The sequence below is a fragment of the Aulonocara stuartgranti genome (assembly GCF_965226115.1).
Source record: "Aulonocara stuartgranti genome assembly, chromosome: 7".
In the NCBI taxonomy this organism is placed as follows: Eukaryota; Metazoa; Chordata; class Actinopteri; order Cichliformes; family Cichlidae; genus Aulonocara; species Aulonocara stuartgranti.
The window spans coordinates 64,453,498-64,469,809 of NC_138945.1; the positions used below are offsets into that span (position 1 = coordinate 64,453,498).

The window sequence follows — 16,312 nt, forward strand, 5'->3', positions numbered from 1 at the left end:
GTGTGTGTGTTTCTTACTGTGGGGGCATTTTGGGGGCATTGAACTTTAATCTTTTTTTCTTGTGGGCTTTTTTTAAGGGAAGAACTGGGGTTGGTTGAGATGGGTATGTTGCATTGTCCTGCAGTTGGCTTTGAAGGCTACATCCTTAATTCACTCTTCCTTATACACATGCTTGAGAAGTACAGTTTCTTTACCTGACATTCTTCCTTTGTTCTTGAGAATAAACCACGCGCATCATATTATCTCATATCTATAATTTGAATCTTTTTCCTGTGCACCTCACCAGGGCTTTGCCATATCCTACTGTACATGGTAATCCTGGAATAAATGTTTACGTGATTGAAATAAGTGTAATTTAAATTATAAAGCTACACCATGAACCGTGAAGAGCGCGCAAAACAGAGCAAGGCCAGATATGTCTGAGAGCGAGAGCAGCATGTCATTTTTTTGAAGAAAATTTACTACCTGAAAGGAGAGATACTTCAGGAGTATGGAAGCCATTTGGCCGCAAGAGGTCAAGCCTCAATCAAAGCAAGGGGCTTTGCAAAATATGCAAGAAAACTGTAGAAATAACAAACTTATAATAATTTTTGAGGCAGAAGCACACCATTGAGTAGATGAAGCTATGATGGCATGTGAGGGGGAGATACTAGCAGCTGGTGAAGTAAACAAATGAGTCAACCGAGCATCAGGGGAACACTCGCTGATTGTGCTCCATGTGACAGGAAGAGCAGACGGTGGATGAAAATTACTGATGCAGTTGGTGCATCAGGTGGACAAGGAGGGATTTAAGCAGCTGGGCAAAAAGCTTGACCCAAGTGGCAACATTTTAGTTAGGAAATAATTTTTAATTTCCGTTTTATTATGTGATAATGTTGTGCAGCCTCTTGAAGAGTTACAAGATGAAGTTACTTTAGTTATTGTTAGACTAAAATGTTAAGCCATCATGTTATACGTTTATTTGCAATGTCCAATGAAAAAAAACGATCTATGCTACTTTTGTGCTTGCTTTTGATTTGTGCTTTGTCATGTTATCAATGATGGTAGCTCATTCCAAAAGGATGGATTGCAAGTTGTTATCGCAGATTAAATTTACGGTATTATCACAAACATCCTTGAACAGCTACATCAGCTACAGCTCCCACCCGTACGGCTCACACGCTCGGGCAGCCTTCTTGAAAAATGGGTTGGGGTAAAAGTTAAGCGCAAGACAGTCTCTTTGGTTTCATATGAGACTTTTTACAACAAATATTGAGATATGGTTGGATGGAGCAGTCATGTTCACTTAGAAAGCTGTTGCCTCCAGACCTTTACGTGAGTATTCTTGATCATTTCACTAAAGCTTAAAGTCTGTTAGTATTTGTACATCCCTCACCCACCACTTGCAAAATAAAACATCACTAAAGTCACCTTATTAATGGCCCTTTGATCTGTATGAAAAGCAAGTTTTGTGCAATTTTTGTTTTGTGACTGCTGTTTTGATCTTGCCCAGGTAAATCAACACTGGGGTAGACACTTGTATATACTGCACCGCCCACCCGACCGGGTGCCATCAATCTTGAAATGGATGAATAATGAAAACTGTCTAAACATGACAAAAGAGGATGAAAAAGAGGATACATAATTGAAGCAGCCATGAATCTTTTAAAGGGGAGACTTCCTCTTGTCTAACACTAAGGCAGTGGCTTGTGATTTTGTGTGTGGCAGGAATTCCCAGCACAGTTAGTAGTGACGCTTCTGTCTCACCAGACATGCACCACCATTGTAGGTAGGAGGATGCAGAACACTGCGCACACTTGGGTACACACACCTGTGACATGTGCATCATTCATGCATAATGAGCCCTAGAGGATAGATGTTTTTCTTTGAGTGTCATTTGCTCCCTAGTCACATTCATGTTGCAGGTTTGTCAAGTCGTGCACACTTAACTGCATGCAGAAATGAAGATTTGCTGTCTCTTTGCTGCTAAATGGCTAGATATAAAAACCAAAACCCTGTCTAAATTCTCTGGCTGATTTTTGTAAAAAACATGCTTTCTCCTCACCCTTTCCTATAGTACTTAACTTTCTTAAGTATACACGTACGCACACGTTCACACACTCTCAAACACAAAGGCCCAGAAAACTCTTGTTTCTTTTGCAGCAGTTGGTAGAAAACAAGATTGTGCCTAATTGACTCCACATGTGGAAGAGTTTTCTGTGGGTAGATGCTCACACTGTGGTACCCCCGTTCTACTACCCTCATCCTTGGCTCCCCCCTCCTCCCCCTGCACATCAGCTAATATTGCAGCAGTAATACGTTTGCCCCCTCTCTCATTCCTTACTCTAGGTTTGTGGTTGAGGGGAGGCCTCCCGTTTTGCAGGGTTCCGTGACGGCCATTTTCCTTAGGCTTAGGGGGCACCCCAGTACTGGGGGGGGGGGCTGTTTCTGCATGTGTGAAATGTGCATTGTGTGTGGGAAAGTGTGTACAAGTATGAGGGGCTTTAAGGGTGAGCTAGGGAGGTGACCAAGGCCATGATGGAGCCGTGCCAGAACAGGGAGGTCCAGAGACTGGGCAGAGCAATCAGGGGGAGGGGAAAGAGGCTCTATGTGTGTGAAACTGGGTGGTGGGTGCTGGTGGTGAGGTGACAAAAACAGCGGTACAAATCTTCAGTAAATCAGATTGCTTTTAAGCCTGACTGGCTTTCAGTGGGACTAATGTGTTTAAAATCAGACTGCTTTTATGCACCACTTGGCCCAGTTGAAGGCTAACTCAAGCCGATGTGCTCAGGGTAGGGCTGGGCGATATGGCCTAAAATCCATATCACGGTATAATTTGAAGCATGTGTGGTAATGATATATATCGCGATATATTCTTTTCTTCTGTATAACGTATTTTACACACTATAAGGCACACTTAAAATCCTTTAATTTTCTCAAAAATCGACAGTGTGCCTTATGTATGAATTCTGGTTGTGCTTACTGACCTCGAACCGATTTTATGTAGTACACGGCGCGCAGAAATCTGTCAAAAATGTTTTAGTACGACTTTGGTAAGCTATGAAAGCACACCGCTTGATGAATTGCCGGAGCATTACAGCTGCCGCAGTCAGGAGCCTCGCGGAGTAAAATGAGTCCAAAACTCTGTCTGCTTCAGGTCCCAAAGTCAAACAAACACTGCGGCATCACTGAGAGTTAAAAACTGTCTAAATTCTTTCATCTTTAATAAAATGATCAGTGTTGCTGCTTTACCAGGTGTAACAATTAAGTTTAACATCCAGGCATCCATGAAAACAGAATTTATTAAATTCAACGGAGTTAGAAGTTAGCAGGAAGTTAGCTCGCTAATTTTCACCTAAACATGATATAGCATGTTCTGACTGAGAGATTTCTGAAAAAAATACAAACGTACAGCTCTGCTATCACTTCCAACATAAACGAAGAGAGAAAACTAAACAGCAGTGACGTTTGCAGGGTTACTGAAGTTGGACTTGCTTGTATATAATGATGTCCTACGTGATTGCTATCAAAACAGCTACGTTAGCATAAGATTAGCGCAGTGAAGCTGAAGGATGAACGCTAACTTTTTCCACTCGATGAAATTTAACGTGAGGTTTCTGGTGGTTAGGGACAAATGCAATTGCATTGCATTAACATGAAACTTGTTCTTTGAAATTTTGCGTTTCACTTGTCCATTTAGAAAATTCACTGTAACCATTTTAATAGTTCATCTGTGCTGTTATTTTCCAGCCTAGATTGTATTCTGTAAAATGTTTCTTAGAGATTTATTTAGACATTTAGTTTCGAGGTGTTTAGTGATTTAGTGATGAATGCTGTCATTTTTTTGATTTGCATTTGCCTTCCTAACTCCTATTCATCTTTCCACTGGATTGTAAATCACTTTGTGAAGTTTCTTAAAATAAGTCATCTGTAGCTAAAGCATTGGTCATGATTTGGATATTACAGTGATAGTTTACAGGTACCTGTTAAGAATTACTGGTACAGATGCTATAAATGATGTGTTAACAGTTGTCTGTAATAGTGTCAATGTCAATTTATGGATAATTATGGGGGTGGAAATGAAAACATGCAGATTGATTGAGATTTATAAAAAAACAGATGTAGATTTTATTGAGTGTTTTCAATAACAACACCATATTAACAAACATATTTTTTGTCTCTGAGTCAGATTACAATCCTCAAAGTTGGTATTTAGTTAACATTATAGTGACATTTATAGTGTTTTGGTGAATAACTCTTTAAGTCACTTACTTGTCATACAAGATGCATCTTGCCAGCTTTTTAGGAAATGTTATTCTCTCTTCAATTTGTACTGAGTGGTTGTAAATTTAGTTGTTTTCACACAAAATCTTCAGATGGTTTCGGGGAAATAACACTTGACCTTTCTTACAAGTGATACACAGCAGGAAGTACTCTGCTACGTGGCTGCACAGTAGTGCCTGGAAAAAAATGCAACTGAGGCTAAATGTTGAAATTGCTGTTGAAATTCTTGAGAGAACTGTTTTAGTTCTTTAGCTTTTCTCTGCATTGCTTCACTCTTCCTGGATGCCAAAGGCAGAGGTTAACAAGAAATGCAAGTACAAATTATTATATTTCACTTACATGAGTCATGTATAATGCTTACAGAGATTTGGGGAAAAAAAAATTAATTAATTTTTATGTTCATAGTTGTTTGATTGCATCTCTTATACAGGAGAGGAAATAATTCTTTGATCCCATGCTGAATTTTGAAGTTTGCTCACTTACAAAGAAATTAACAGTCTTGAATTTTTATGGTAGTTTCTTTTTAATTGATATATTAGGCGTGCAACGATACACAAAATTCACGGTTCGGTTCGATACTTTGGTGTCACGGTTCGATATTTTTTCGATACCAAAAAAATGTTCATGCCTTTTTAGTTTGTCATTTATTAAAATTATAAATATATTTTTTAACTCAAAAATACAGTTTTTAAATTTAATGTTGCTGAAAAAAGTAATAAAAAATAAATCTATCTGATCGAGAAATCACTCATCTTTGGAAAAGAGAGTTTATTACAGAGAAATGTCACTTTCCAAAATAAAAGCTATACTATACCCTTCTTCTGGGCTATATTCTCAGCAGCATATTAAACACATAAGGAGAATCATGGGCTAACGGCTGTCTAAATGACTCGGGTAAAGTTTGTAGCATGCGTGCTTGTTGTTTTTGTCTGCTTCCACTTTGCACTAGGATGCTGTCAGAGTAAATGTGCAGTCATATTCATTGTGTTCCCACTAGTGCTTTCAGGTTAATCTCGTTGAAATGACGTTAACGCCACAACACGGCAAATCTCCGTTAACGAGCTACCGCGGATCGCCCCGTGCGTGGGGCTGGACGGTGTCAACACGTTAACGAGCTAACTGCGCTAACACACTAGCTCCCACCAATGTAATTGAGCATTGCATGGCACATCCAACATACTGTTTTACTTTAGTCCATGACGCGCTTACCTTCAGGGTCATACGTCACATGAAAACCAAAATAATTCCAAACGCCAGATCTGAATGAGGTTCAATTTGCCTGTTGCAAGGAGAGCTTAACTTCTGTCTCGCTAGCTTGCCCTGCGCTCTTCCTTCTGACTATGCTGTCTGTGTTGAGCGCTCAGTGGATCTGCGCTGGACAGTGCAGCCTAGGCGGAGTAGTCGAACACAGATTCACTGAGCGCTCAACACAGACAGCATCGTCAGAAGGAAAATTGATAAAATAAATTACAAATGTTGTATTGTTCGATACATATGCGTACCGAACCGAAAGCACTGTATCGAACGGTTCAATATCGATACGAATATCGTTGCACCCCTAATATATATATATATATATATATATATATATATATATATATATATATATATATATATATATATATTTATTTATTTATTAATTGCGCTTGATCATGCCTGGTGGGGTGAGAATCAGGGCCGGCCCGTGGCATAGGCCGTATAGGCAAATGCTAAGGGCGCCGTCCATCAGGGGGCGCCACGCCAGTGCCACAAATGTTGAAAAAAAAAAAAAAGTTGGTACTATTATTTCTAAATACAAAAAATAATCCCACGTTAATTAAAATGCAAAGTAAAGCTTATTTAATAGAAATATTATTTGTTACAACATTACACTACACTGCTGATGTAGGGGGGGCGCCACCTAAAATCTTGCCTAGGGCGCCAGATTGGTTAGGGCCGTTTCTGGTGAGAATGATTACAGGAAGGTACGGATCAGCTCAACACTGCACAGAAAGAATTATTAAATGAACTGAAGGCAGTTGGGACCACAGTCTCTAAGAACACCATTTCTTAGCACACTATGTCATAATGGTTTGAAGAATTGCATCACCCACAGTGTCCTCCTGCTCAAGAAGGCACATGTACAGGCCCATCTTAAGTTTGCCAGGGAACATCTAAATTATTTACAGAAGGCTTAGGGGAAAGTAATGTGGTCAGATGTAACCAAAATCAAGCTGTCTGGCATCAACTTGACCTGCTGTGTTTGGAGAAAGAGAAATGCTGAGTATGACGCAAAGAAGACCATCCCTACAATCAAGCACGGACATGGAAACATTATGCTTTGGGTTGTTTTCCTGTTAAGTGTACACTGCACTGAGGGCTCAATGGAAGGGGCATGTACCATAAAATCGTGGATGAGTACTTCCTCTCAGCCAGAACACGGAAGTGAGATTGCGGATGGGTCTTCCAGCATGACAATGACCCAAAGCAATATTGCTAAGAGAACAAAGGAGTGGCTAAAGAAAATGCACATTAAGGTCATGGAGTGGTCTAGCCAGTCTCTGCTGTTTTCCAGTCATTGTAACCTGATAGAATCAAAGATGGCATATCCATGTGCATTAACAGTCATCCAGACTCACTGGCAGGATCTAAGTGTTGATGTAAGTTCATGTTTTTGTTGGGTATGATTGTGCAAATCCCACTCAAGCTCAGAGTTTTATCTGTAGACAAAAGCTCACTTCATACAGTCAGAGATGGTCTGCATAAGGCTGAGAGTAGTGAAAGTAGGTGATGAGCAAAAACTTTGCAGCAGAAGGGAGAGCAGGAACACAGATGGTACAAGGTATTCTCACGATGCCGGCCTTTAGTCGTCATGAAATGAGCAGCTTGTTTTGTTTACACATAAGCCAGTGATTTCACTGTTAGCATAGTAGTGTCAGTGTAATTTTCCATCTGAAAGATTCACTTACACACATGCACATTTTTGTAAAAGTTAAAGGCAGATATCTTTAACCCATACAGTCATCTCATTTAACAGGTGAAAGGTCTCTACTATTGTTTATGTGGCTGCTGGCCAAGATCTCTTTAAAGTAGTAAATAAGCTGTCAAAGTTTCTCTCCTTGGCCCCAGTCGCTGACAGCATTGGAGCAAACCACATGCCCCAGTCACATTCACTCTGTCCCCCAAAACACTGTCCTGACCCGACGACCACAGAACAAAACAAGATACGGGGTTGGACCAGCACTTGTAGAGTAAGTGGTAGCTTCCTTGAAATCGAAATTGCTCATTTCCCATGTTTCTTTCAGTCGCGTTCTCCACCCCGCTCAATCCACATGGAAGGCATCTCTCAAAGTGAAAAAGCGCAGGGAGAGACACAAACAAACTGAGTTAGACTGAGTAGCAACTATGGAGGAGTTGTGACACAGCTGGAAAAAAAGGAACAAGAAGAGAAGAGGAAAAACAGCTGTATTCAGAGCGATTATGTGAAGGAAGCTATGGCCAAGTATGGCTCTCTTCTCTGTTTGACTGACACTAGATGGCAACGTTTTGCTGTATAGCTTCTCTTACTAGTCTCCCTTTTTTCTTGTATCTGTTATTGACTCCTTGTTGCTTAATAATAGACACAGTATGGTTGTGCATATATGTGCAACTGTGTGTATCTGGCTAGGATAAAGGGTGGTGATGGAGGGGGGGTACAGGATGGGTTGCTGCAAACCCCTCTGACCCCCAGCCCCTCCCCTCCTGTTCTCCACTCTGAGTGAAGCCCTGTTCTATGGGACTGGAGGTGCTGAATCAGGCAGTGAAGCTGAGGGAAATATTGCTTATCTGTGTGGAATTTTATTATTTTCAACTATTTGGATCATGATAGCTCCCATTCACCTTCCCTCCCTCTTCCTCCTTTTCACCTTGTCACGCAAACACAGGCTTTCCTCACACAGCCTTGCCCGTCTGCCGCTTTGCTTCCTTCCCTTCTCTGTACGGCCTCACCCTTGCTTATCACGCCAATTAACATTTTTAACTTCTGCACTTTTCCCTCCCGAGGCGGTCTCATCTTCCCCCTTTGGGTGGGATGATTTATCAAAAATGCAATTTCAATTCAGTTTGTACCTCCAGTAATTCTTGTGAGAATTTTCTCCTTTATGATAGGCCATGGAGCACAGAAGTTAACTTTAAACGCATACCGAGGCCTTAGGTGCTATACTGAATCATGGTTTCTTACCAAATATTCAATTTAAAGAATTGTATTTTATTTATTTTTTTAATGGGCTATTCATTTTTTCACCTTTCTGAGGAGAGTTGACCATTAATTCTCCGATTGACAGCTGAAATAAGAAACCGGATTTGTCCAAGGATTTGTCCACACTTATTTAGAATGGCATTGAGGGTTTAAATGAAAAGCTCACAGTGAGTCATATACAGTGCCACTAGGACTTTTGTCATATTCCTACATATGAAGCACAGATCTGCGCAATTATTCAAAACATAAAGGAATCGACCGTCTGAAAGATTGAATCGAGAATGTCAGATATATCTAATATTTTTAGTGTATCGCAAGAGTGCACTGAGCTATAACAGAGGCTTTTTTTTAAGTCTTTATAATAATTAAAAACAAACGCGATAAATTAATTTTCAATTTATCTACAGTCTTGCATCCTTGCGTGTGCATAACTGTATCTATCAGCATTGTAGGCACATAAATCATCTAAAGGAAGGCATAAGCTTATCCACTAATTAGTGTGTTTACATATATATGTGTGCACAGACATGTGTGTATGCTGGTGGTGAGCATTATGAAAGCAGAAGCTTTTCTTGGCAATCAGGCTTCTCTTTAAGGCCCCCCCATCTCCCTGTATGTCTTGATTTGGAAAATTCTACCCCTAAGCAAAATCTTGTGCGAGAGTGTGTGGCTGTGTGTGTGTGTGTGTGCAGGTTTCATAAGAGCTCAGTAGAGAGAGAACATGAATTATAGAGAGCAGAGCAGGGTCTAGGAATCTCACACGCAAACCTTTTCTTTTTTACTTTTTAATTTTATTGACCGTAGTGGAGGCTCTTAGTTGTGCCTTCACATGTTTGACTCTTATGTCCAATTCATTTTAGATGCTTTAAGTGTTAATGCAGTGACTGTGCTGTAGATGGATTTGCATAGGGCAGGTTTAATTATTATCACGAAAACACAATGGAAACTCTCAAAAGCACAGTGCTATAGTAATTTGGTGTGACAAACAAATCTCACAACAAATCAACGGCTCACTTGAACTATATGAATAGTCTTCAGGGCTCTTACAGCCTCTCTGTCTCCTGTCTTTTCTTTTGTTGTTTTCTATTTACTTTTGCTTTATCTCTCTCTGCAGCATCTTCTCTCCTCACCCTCATTTCCTTCCACATTCTCTCCAGTTTCCCCTTATTTAGATAGCCATGGCAACACAGACATACACACTGACCCATACACAAGCGCGCATGCTCGTAACCTTTTCTTGATTACCCCTGACCTCTAGACCTGTAATGACACAGCTGCCACTTTGATCCGCCAATCAGCACGCGGCGCCACCCGTGTTCTCAGCGGTGCTGCCACCGGCTTGATAACATGTTCTGATAGGCCTGTGCTGATGTATTTCCTGTTTTGGTATGCTTCTTCATTTTTATTTTTTTTTCTCCACCAGCTGGTCCCCACATTCCTCAGAGTGAGGGAGGGGGGCAGGGGCAACGCCGGGATGTTTATGTTCATGTGCATGTAGGGGTGAGTGTGTTGTTTTTTGTGCAAGGGTCTAGCTGTGTTTGTGTTTGGTAGCCTAGATAGTTTGGTCTAGGGCTGGGAGGGTGTGGAGTAGGTGGAAGGGATGCTTGAGAAGGGGTGTGTGTGTGTGGTGGGGTTGTTTACAAGTATTGGCAATCGAAATGGGGTACATTGTAGGGGGTTGTGGGGGTGACTGACATACATGCAGGGGATAATGATGGTGAACAGCTGTTTATGCATATGCTTCTGCGTGTCTGTAATGGGGAACAGTAGAGATAGGCAAACTTTAGGCGTAATATGGCTTTAAGGTATGATGGAGGATGGTGGAAAAACTGAAGAAATCGAACTCAGTTGTTGGTCATTATTGTTAATAATGGACAGATATATTTGTGTGTGTGTGTGTGTGTGTGTGTGTGTGTGTGTGTGTGTGTGTGTGTGTGTGTGTGTGTGTGAGCGCACGGTTGTTGCTGCTACTTCTGCTATTATCATCTGAGTGTCCAGTTTGAGATCAGATTGATGTGAACGTCTTTGTGGGTGGCTGGATGTGTATTTAGGTAGTGATGATATTTTCCTGAGAGCTCTGTTACCAGGCTCCAATGTCTCCAGTAGCAGGCTGGGAGCAGACATGCCCAGGCATGAAACCTATCATGCATGCGCACGTGCACACATGCACTTTCTCACTCACGCCCTCCATTTGTCTCTGGGCAGAAGTATGTGCTTATGTATTACTGGATGTCCTACACTAGTATGTCAGAGGGTTTCAGCGATAAATCTTAAAGTATTTTCAGTTGGACACTAGAGGCGATGTTCACCAACGTTCTTTACTCCTGGTCCACAAAGTCAAGTATACACAAGGGTTTTAGATCTCTTCTTATCCAACAAATGAATTTGACATTTTCTGTATGGTTGAATTAAATGGTAAATGGTAAATGGCCTGTATTTATATAGTGCCTACATTGTAACCACAGCCACCCTGGGGCACACTGACTTTAACAGTCTTGCATCCTTGCGTGTGCATAACTGTATCTGTCAGCATTGTAGGCAGTAGAGGTAGGACATAATATTAGTAGGACTGACAATGAGGCACGCAAGGACATATACTACTGCTTGCCAAAGCTGACCAAGTTATTTGGCCATTACAGGGCTGTGGAGGAGATGTTATTGTAATTGGAGGGAGGCTGAGGGTCATAACCCTAAATTAAGCCATAGCAAAGTACTCTTGGTTTCTACACTTCATCTGTTTTTTAACTTAATTTTGTTTGTATGTTTTCACACAAAATCATTTTAATTTCGCTGTCTTTCCTGGGTGCTATTTAATTTGTCTTTTAATACGTACTTCTTTTACATCCCCACTCTCCTTACTTAATATTACTGTTCCTGGAACTGTTCATTGCCAAGACATTTGGACAGAAGAGTGTGTATGTGCGCGCGTGTGTGTGTGCGCGCGTGTGTGTGTGTGTGTGTGTCAATGAGATAAAGTGAGAGTGAATGTGTGGCACACCCAGGAGCCAGGCAGCAGGAGCCATTTACAATCATCTGGCTACATCTCTTCTCCTGCCCTGTTCCATTGCCTTTCCTGCCTCGCCTAGTTTGCTTTGACCATTTACTCTCTGTAATTGCAGATGAAAATGCACTGTTCATCTTGTGTTTTATACATGAACTGTGGAATTATGTCCGAAATGTTTGAAGTTGCCATTTCTTACATGTAGAAGAAATATACCAGTAGAACTGTGATATTCTTGATACCCAAATTGATACCATGATGGTGGCAGACTGTTTATTTGGAATGATAACATTATATTTTCACAAGTTAAAGACACAGAAAATGTTAGGGTGGTTGCAGAATATCTCATTAACATTGCCACAACGTCTAAAGTATCTATTTTTACATTAGCTGTTGCAAACATTTTATCTCTTAGAGCATAGCTGATTTCACAATGACAGTGCCAATTGTCGAAAAAAAAAAAAAAAAGTCATGTCACCATAACCCAAAATATGCCTTTATTGCACTAGTTGTATTTACCATGTGTAGTTTTTCACCTGTGGTATTAAAGAAAACAACAACAAGAGAGAGACAACATTTTTTTGGCGATTTTGGTATTGAAAGGTATTGTAACTAGTACTTCAGGTGATTTCCCCTGTTCATCTTAGTAGAAATGCTTTTTATGCTAATGATGCTGCCTTGGACGTTGCACTAAAACACTAACAGTTGAACCATTTAAACCATACTGTGCACGTGGGAAAACATACTTAGATAACACATTGACCTACTATAGACCGACCTACTGTATTTAGGCACAGCCAAACACAAAGAAAATATTTGCAACACTATAGATGTCTTGAAGGCTTTCCAAGTTGGTGTCATTACTGTTGGTCTATTACAAATGAGTTTCGTTTTAAGTGTGTGGGGTTTTTTGTTTGTTTGGTTTTTACAACCTGACAGTGTTGTTCTTTTATATAAAACAATAGGAAAAGTATGAAGCGTTATTATGAGAAGGGCTATGTCAAATCATATCATCTGCGATCATCCATCCATCGTCTTCCGCTTATCAAGTTCAGGGTCGCAGGGCAGCTAGAACCTATACCAGCTACCACACGGCGAAAATTGGTACACCCAGGACAGGTTGCCAGTCTTTCGCAGAGCTAATGCATAGACAGACACGGGCAATCTAGAATCTCTAATTAACCTAAGCTGAGAGTACCTGGAAAGAACCCATACATGCATGGGGAGGCGCCGGACACATTCAAACCCTGGACCTTCTTAATGTGAGGCAACAGTGATAACCACCATGCTACCATATCTATGATAGCACAGAATGTAAATTCCAGGTACCGTAATTGTCGGGCTATAAGCCGCTACTTTTTGCACAAGCTTTGAACCCTGCGGCTTTTAGTCAGGTGCGGCTTTTCTATGGATTGTCCATGATTTTTGTCATATCGTAAGACGATTTGTTTTGTTTGTTCCGCTGTTGTACGGCACTACGTTGCCTGGCGGAAGGGCATGTGATCAGACACACAGTATCGGGGTTCAAGAGTGGTATGTTTGTCACATGTCCATCCGCCAGGCAACATAGTGCTGTACAAGTAGCGCGAAAAACAAACTTCAAAGTAGCGCTATGCGTTCAGCGGGAGTCGTGGATGACGAGCGGCGATAAACTTGCGAAAAGCAAGTTATACTCAACTCCACCGGTGGAATTGACAGCGTGGAAAAGTCCATGATCACCACATTTTAGCTTGTGCGGCTAATATTCAGGTGCGCTTTGTAGTCCGGGAAATACGGTATTTACATTCCCAAGGACACATGTCCAGGCATGTCTAAAAGCAAGAGCCATGTGATGGCCTCAAATGACCATTTGGCAAAAATGGACCTATTTCAACTCCCTCTAACAAAGCAGAGTACTTTTCAAAAAGCTGGAAACAACAAAGCACTTGAGGTAAAAAATAAAAAATAAAAACCCCACCAATGACTTCAACCAGGCTTCAAAGGAGGAGATTCTAACAGCTGGTGATCTGCAACCCAAATGTAAACAGATGACTCCACCGAGCATTGCTAGCTGCACTCCATATGACAGGAAGAGCAAATGGTGCATGTTATTCATTACTGATGCAATGACTTTAAGCAGCTGGTTGAAAAGTCTTACCAAAGATACAACTTCACAAGTAGAAAATATTTTTTCCGTTTCATTATTTGATGATATCAAGAAATCATTAAACAGCAGTCATGGTATACCTTTACTTTTAGGTGGTTAACACTGTGGCAGTGGATATGTCGCTAATACTACAGTATAATGCTTCTGCTGGTATCTCATTTCAATAGTGACAGTATTGTTTGTTTTTTCCATAGTCAGAAATTAAACTATAATTATTATCAATTATACTTTTTTTACTTAGTCTAAATTTTGTTTAAAAGCCCCTTTTCACTTGTATTTATGAAGTGGGAATTATATCGGCTGTATTTAAGATGAAAGAAAACAGGCTCACAACTCTTAAATTCCACCTTAAAAATCACTGTCAGCCTGTTTGGATAGTGTCTCTTAAACGCCTTCTGCGCACATGTACACACACAACTATTAGAGATGTCTGTCCTTTGCTACAGTTTACCTCATCATGGTATGTGGTTTACCTCACATCACCACATTGTTTTCTAGCCACATAAGCCACTGCCTCTCACCGTGTTGTCAGCACCTCTCCGCCTCTTCATGGCCCAGATTTCTCTCTCACTTTATTAGCATCTGTCTACATGTGTTTGATTTTTGATTAGCTCAATATCAACAAGCTGCAACATTAAATTGCATCTGTGGTACATGGCAACATAAAAGCGACATGCCCTGGTCTAGGGTTTCTCAGCATTGTAATTAGATGATCCATGTTATTCTTTTCACTTGTAAGTGATTTTGTAGCTTATCGGTTTATCTTTGTGTCCCCTATCAAATGAGGGGATTGTTTTTCTGGCAGTGTATAAGAGCTGGCGTTAATGGCTCAGTTTCGATTTTCAGACCATTTAAAGCCCTCTGAGGCTGTATAACCACCTGAAGAACTCCTTTTTCTTTAACTCGGTCAAGTGTGGTCATCCAAGAAGTTGGTGTACTTGACCCCCACCTCGCAGTCACAACTTATTTAGCTCCATAATAACTCTTGGTGCTTGATGTTTTGAGAGAGCACAAAAGAAATGCTGATCTCAGGCTGTAAAAGAGTGGTTAGAAGGTCTTTTCACATGGATTTTATTGAGATTATCTGAATGGAAGTCACTATTTGACCTGGAGAGTAGTTTTACAGCTGTTAAACAGTCTTTAAAGTAATAAAATGTTGCTCCATGCTTCTTTCATTTCAGAGGACATAAAATGTGATATGAAAAAGGCTATTTTGTGGATTTGTGATATTGGAAAATGAAATCAAACTTACCTCAATGGAGTTTAGTAATCAAACCTCTTTTTTATTATTATTATTATTATTATTATTAGTCTTGGAATAGTTCTTATTCTATCCTTAGCAGTCAGCGGGATCTAGATCTTAATATATCATCTTTCACATCATGAAGTCTGGTCACAGTCCAGAGAAGCAGGTTGAATTAGCCTTCGCTGCCTTCAGTGTGCGACTGTGCCATAATGTTCTATTCAGCTCCAGGCTGGTAAAGTGTCACTTTACTGACCTGGCACTTTCCTGTTTTCATCAGACACTTGAACATATCCACCCAGAGCAACTGTGACTTTCATATTTTATAGTTAAATATAACAGCCATCGTTTTTTCTTGAATTAATTTTAGTTTTTTTCTCCCCCTCTTCTTACAGGACACTTACTCCAACTGTTTTAATAATGCACCCATAAGGAGTCAATTTTAAAAACAAAAAAAATTCTTAGAGCTGTTTTTAAGCTATGACTGCATGCTCAGTTTGTCATAGATCAGTGGGAAAGGTCGATCGAACTGAATAATTGTCCTTTATGAGTTTCTTTTTGTCTCTCGCCTAGTCTTCTGTTTTCCCATCTCTGGGGTCAGCAAAGAGGGTTACTTAGGTCGTGTGCATGACTTTGTGTATGTGTACGAGCACACATATGGATTCAACAAACTCAGGTTTCAGATGGGGTCATTTCACTCGAGTACAGTGTTGCCTGGGAGGCTTACACGAACTACATGCAAGCAGTTCAGTTCCTCCTCAATGTAGCGGTTAAGAAAACATGTTCACACCAGTTGTTTTCCTAATTTGACAGCTGCCCCCACCAACTGGTTAAATCTCTGACAGTGGTCCCGAAATGTGACACTGGCCAGACTGACAGTCTAAATGCACATTTCCTGGGGCAAAACAAGGCACTGAATTAGAGCTTAATAAAGAAGTATACATGTACCTACAGATGGGAAAAGTGAAACGGTGTGGTAATGAGTCAATGACAACATTTACCCCCCCACCACCCATTTCTTTCTTTTCCCCATTGAGAGGAAAACTGTGTTGTAATGGATTGTTCATGTGCGTAAGAGGAGTATGTTTACATTGCATGGCAGTACGGGATCGCTTCCCAATATTCCTGGATGGCAGCTTGAGTCAACTGGGAGCACGTTGAAGATGGCAAAGATGTAGGGAGAGGGAAAATACGCCTCCTTCAGTTTGTCATCTAGGAACAAAACGAGTACCAGAAATAAAAGCCTTAGAGGAACAAATGTGGAAGAGAAATACACATAATAATATTGCCTCTTTCTCCACTTTTGTCCTTTTTGGCCAGGACTGGGTCATCACCATAAATCACTCAATATGCAGTCATACACACACTCCCTCTCTCACTCAGATACACAGAAAGTCAGACAGACACCCAGGACAGATCATTGTAGCTCAGCGCCAGGAGATG

The 16,312-nt window shown here is 40.7% G+C and overlaps 1 protein-coding gene across 1 annotated transcript in view; it reads left to right on the top strand.

Moving 5' to 3' along the window:
• mrpl23 (mitochondrial ribosomal protein L23) overlaps window positions 1-16,312 on the top strand; it is a 50,422-nt gene that overhangs the window by 21,345 nt on the left and 12,765 nt on the right. The window lies entirely within an intron of this gene.